The 5,562-nt window shown below is 37.6% G+C and overlaps 1 long non-coding RNA gene across 2 annotated transcripts; it reads left to right on the top strand.

Moving 5' to 3' along the window:
* Positions 1–3,518: 3,518 nt before the first annotated feature.
* LOC127130091 (uncharacterized) lies at positions 3,519–5,562 on the top strand. Of its 2 annotated transcripts, none has more exons than XR_007806418.1 (6): positions 3,519–3,778; positions 3,879–4,157; positions 4,283–4,354; positions 4,469–4,528; positions 4,625–4,700; positions 4,834–5,562. It is a non-coding gene; the product is annotated as an uncharacterized LOC127130091 (long non-coding RNA). The 2 variants fall into 2 exon arrangements; XR_007806419.1 differs by having other exon boundaries at positions 3,519–3,773.

Genomic DNA, 5,562 nt, shown 5'->3' on the forward strand with positions numbered 1-5,562 from the left:
TTCATAACCCGACCATACGTATTTTTAGATACCTTTTGGCATGTACCATATTTGGCAGGGAGAACTCTAACAAAGTAAATACTCGTGAGTTGCTGTTTTTACAAGGTTGCCTCACTAATTGCAGGATCAATCCTGTTCCTTTCATGTTGGCCCATATGTCTGCCATCCTTAAAAAAGGAGGAACCATCTCTTTCGGTGGTTTGATTACCTCCATTGCTAGAGCATTAAATTTACACGCTGAGTTATCCACCTTGGAACCACTCCCTCACCGCACCATTAACTTAAAGTTTTTGAAAGATATGAAATTATGCAAGGTGCGGCGAGAAGGTGGTTTTCACCTAATGATCCATGGTGCAGCTGTACCCAGTGTTGTCCTACCTTACTCTCAGCGTACAGATGTGCGGCATGCAAGGAACTGGACGTATGATCTAGACACTCCACCCTTTATCGGTACTTTGCCACCTAGCGTTCCTATGGACGATGGGCAAGGGACCGATGATGAGTATGACCGGCGTGACCAGTCACCTGCTCATGATATTCCTGCTGCATCATCTGCACACACTGCACCTTCTTCCTCTAACCCTTTTGCAGGTATCACTCATGATTTCTACATCACCGAGGAGATGTGGTGCGAGCACCTGGCTCGTGAGGAAATGCGTGACACCCTCCAGAGTACCATAAACTAACAACTGACAGATAATATTAGTTTTATGGTAGCTTCCTAGCAGCGTAGTGAGCAAGCACATCAAACTATCACTGAGTCCTTACTTGCGATCACTAATGAGCAGTGTCGCATCTCGAAAAATACGATTCCTCGCGATGGTCGCGGAAAAATTTATGTTCGAACAGAGTCGCCACCGAACTTTATTTATCCCAATCGAGGAATAGGAAAATATCGATAAAACCTTTGAAAAACAGAATAATGGTCATCGCAACCATATTCGGGTTCGGGAGTCGATTACGCAAGGGGAAGGTATTAGCACCCCTCACGTCCGTTGTACTTAACGGGAACCTTTTAGTCTAATTTGCTATTTGAATGTTAGTTAAATGTTATTTGCTTTCTTCGAGTAATTTAAAATTGATAATAAATATGGATGAAGACCTCAGGAGGGGGAAATGGGAGGTTTTTTATTAGTGTGCTCGCGAAGATACAGCAATCTCCTGCCTACGTATCCTTATGGTGCAATAAGGAAATCAGAGCAATCGTAGTTCGGGCAACTACGGTTTTTGTTGGTGTCTTTTAATGAACAACTGTGTAGATCGCGTTCTAAAGGCTAAACGCTGGCTTGTTTACTCTCGGCGGAGGCTTAAGCATTGGTTTGTTATGCGCATTAGAAAGGATTGACAGTGTTCTTTTGAAAAGAATTTTTAAGTTATAGGTTGCACGGGGCGGGACATTAGTTTGATTTGTTAAGGTATTTTAAAGAACGACAAAAGATTGAGCAATGTGGTGTACACCAATTGACCAATTCCTTCGAGGAGTAATAAGGCGTACGCCTTCCACTCCTTTTTCGTTTGATTATTTTGAAAGTTGTGTTTGTGGATGTTGAGTATGCACAGTAGTGAGGCGTACGCCCCCTATTCCCTTATCCAAGTTTATTTAAAGTGTTTTAATCGGAAGTCGATAATTTGTGCAATATGGCGTACGCCAATTATCCAAATAATCGAGAGATGGTGAGGCGTACGCCTCCCATCTTTTATCATCCGAGGTTTAATTTGTAAAAAGATATGTTTAGATGTTAGTACTTGATTCACGAGAAAAGTTTGAATTTTGGATTGGTAGGTTTGGATTTGTCGATGATTTGAGTTTATTTGATTGTGGTTTTGAATTGATGACGAAGATTCGATCAATGTGGCGTACGCCAATTATTCGAATAATCGAGAGATAATGAAGCGGAAGCTTACTATTCTCCTTTTCATTCAAAATTAATTATTAAAAATAAGGCTTTTAGAATTAATAAATAATTTGGAGGAGTGATATTAATCTTATAGAATTTTTTAAGGTTTAAATTGAATGACGAAGATCCGAGCAATATGGCGTACGCCAATTATCCGAATAATCGAGAGATAATAAAGCGGAAGCTTACTATTCTCCTTTTCATTCAAAATTAATTATTAAAAATAAGGCTTTTAGAAATAATAAATAATTGAGGGAGTAATTTTAGTTTTAAGGAGTTTTGGAGGTTTTAATTAAATGACAAAAACTCGAGCAATATGGCGTACGCCAATTATTCGAATAATCGAGAGATAATGGAGCGGATGCTCATTAATCTCCTTTTCATTTAAAGATTAATTTAAATAGTGCCTTTAGAATTTGTAATTAATTCGAGAAAATAATCTTAATTTTATATAATTTTTAGGGTTTTAATTAAATGACGAAGATCCGATCAATATGGCGTACGCCAATTATTCGAATAATCGAGAGGTAATGAAGCGGATGCCCACTATTCTCCTTTTCATTTAAAATTAAATTAGAATAAGGTTTTTAAGAGAAAATTAGAATAATTAAATTGGGAAAATGATTTTAATTTTATAGAGTTTTTTAAGGTTTTAATTAAATGACGACAATTCGAGCAATATGGCGTACGCCAATTATTCGAATAGTCGAGAGGTAGTAAAGCGGAAGCTTACTATTCTCCTTTTCATTCAAAATTAAATTATTAAATAATTTTAAGAGAATATTATAATAATTAAATTGGGAAAATGATTTTAATTTTATAGAGTTTTTTTAAGGTTTTAATTAAATGACGACAATTCGAGCAATATGGCGTACGCCAATTATTCGAATAGTCGAGAGGTAGTAAAGCGGAAGCTTACTATTCTCCTTTTCATTCAAAATTAAATTATTAAATAATTTTAAGAGAATATTATTTAAGTATGGTGAATTAGGGTTAATGTGTCTGGATAAAGCCTATGTGGTATTAGATCGAGATTGACCTTATTTTAGGAAAAGAAATACTTATTAATACTAATATTTAATCTCCTATTTAATTAATATTCCAACGAAATAAACAAAGATATGAATTAAAATAAATAATAATCAATAATCAAACTAAATAATATTTCTACTATTATCTAATCATATACATCTCGATTTTTTTTTAAGCATCCAAAGTAATTCATAAAATATATTCAGGTTGAGGTGTTTGGGAAACAGCAAAGGGTACAGTCCCAACACTCTTAACTACAAAGCCCATATGAGACCCTACCGTGACCAATAATCCAAAATGAAAGAAATAAAAAAACAAAATGGGCCGTGAGCCCAGCCCCTTTTAAAGCTCCATCCGGAAGCAAAGGGGTAGAACAGAATCTGAAGGGGCAGCTGTACAGCTCCCCTGCACGCGTGGCTTTGTAAGCCCCCAACATTATCCACGTAGCCGCTGGTTTTTAAGAAGACGTGTGGCTTTTTGAATACTCAACAGCCACTTGTTGCATTAATTAACACACTAAATTGGAATTAAATCCTGTTTAAAATATTCATTGTATCTTAAAATCTATTAACTCCTCCCACTCTATGTTTTTTCATTTTCTCCTCTTCTGTTATAACCTTACCCATTAAAAACCAAATCTTAGCCGTGTAGTTTCCAAATCAAAAACAAAGGTCCAAAGAAATCGAAACAAAAACGAATCAACAAGACAACAGAAATCTCATGTAATAATCATGGGGGTTATGGCATTTGAGGCGATGTGAACAAGATGGCAATATCAAATCATGCAAAGGAGAAATGTTAAATACCAAATCGGAGCTAGTCCGACGTTTCAACTCCGGCAAGGTGAGGTAAATGATCCTTAGGTCTTTCGAGGTTCTTTCTTCCTCTCGAACTTTCCGTCTTCTTCGCTTCCTCTTTAACGATTTGGGTTCGTTTCGGTTTTGACAGGGGGCTTAGCTCGAGCTTGTTGAGCTTCGGTGTGAAAATCTCAACAAGTTCAAAACAGAGCTTTTTTAACTAGGGTTTTGGAATGATTTCTCCAGAGTAACGGCGCAGAAATTCGGATCCCTACTTCATCCCTGGAGGTCCTTATTTATAGCATTTTTGATGTACGAGGTTTTGAATTCCTCTCTCATGAGCTTGGCAAATTAGTGGGAGAATCATTCCGTTAGGTAGCAGAATTTCTCAGAGTTAGTGGTGCTTCAAATCGGTGTGGTCCTTCAAATGGTAAGGTTTTGTCTGTAGTGAACTTACAATAACCCTCTCTTTTTGCTTTTCACTGCAGTAATTGTTCTATTTTAACCACGTATGATATCCTTATGACAAGTTTTTTACTGGTTTGAATTTTGCAGCTTTACTCTTCTCAATCTCCCACCAACGGTTCATGATGACTTGTGCATCACACTTCTGAAATGGTTATCAAGGTTGTTTCCATATCATGGGAAAGGAATTTGGTCACGTGTTGCCTATGCCCAGATTGGATCCACTGTAAATTATGTTGATTTCGCTCTTTCTTACAACTTGTGGTTGTTTTGCAGGTTGGAACATCGCATCGGTTTCATTCACTGCAGTTAGCTTAATTAATCCATAGAGTGGAGGTGAATGACCCCATGACAGGGATACCGCCATGCTATTTTTTGTACCATTTGTCTGCAATATTTTGGCTTGATGTAGGCTAGTATTGGCTTCTGCAGGTTTACAATATTCACGTATCGATGCGGTTTTGGCCAATGGTTGTAGGCTTGTGCTCCGTGATTCTATTACCATGAGGTTAGTCATATGCTGAAAAACCTGTTAACTTGAAATGTGATGTTGTTAGCTGTTGTGTTAGAATTTGAATGAAATTTTGCTATGGTAATGATTATTTTTGTTTTGGGTACTGAAATGAATTTCACTTTTGTAGGTTGGTGCTTTTGTAAGGATGCATTTGTGATATGCAGGTTTGGATATTGATTCCCATATCCTTGCTTGGAAATCTAATTTGACAGTCTTATTAGCCTCAAAAACTGTTTCCAATGAATTTCCCTGGAAAGCAACCAATCAACAGAGCAACACAGAAGCGCTTCAGCACTCCCAATATCAACCTTCTCAGAGTGTTTGCCCGACAATACTTCGGGGCAACCTATGCAGGGCTTTCAGCCAATCCAGTCAAGTTTTGACCTTCCCAAATTCTCATATTGAGTTCAAAATCTGTAGGCTTTAACTTTCTTGATTTTTCAGGTTTGATATCTCTGTGCACGACTCTTGCGAGTCTTTGTTGCTGCTGATGCATTGCTGGATGTTTGTTATGATGTATTTCGGCTAGTGGTTGTGGTATGCAGGTTTTTCCATGTGCGATTCTGATGAAAACCAGGTGGTTCTGCATCAAATTCTTCCTGCATTGCTTGCCGGTTATGCGCGACTAAGGACTTGTTGGCGAGGTTGCAGACCTTCACTTTTGATGTCCATTCGCCATGTTCAGAACAATTCTCACCCTATCACATTTGCTTGTAATACATAGTGCCTTAGGGTAGGTCATTCATCTGTGCTCAACCGTGTATGTACTTCATAATTCGAGGCATATACGGACTGCCCATAATTGGAATAACTGTATGCCATACTTGTTGATTTGTGAATGTAATCGTAATTTTAG

Source organism: Lathyrus oleraceus, chromosome 3 (assembly GCF_024323335.1).
Source record: "Lathyrus oleraceus cultivar Zhongwan6 chromosome 3, CAAS_Psat_ZW6_1.0, whole genome shotgun sequence".
NCBI lineage: Eukaryota > Viridiplantae > Streptophyta > Magnoliopsida > Fabales > Fabaceae > Lathyrus > Lathyrus oleraceus.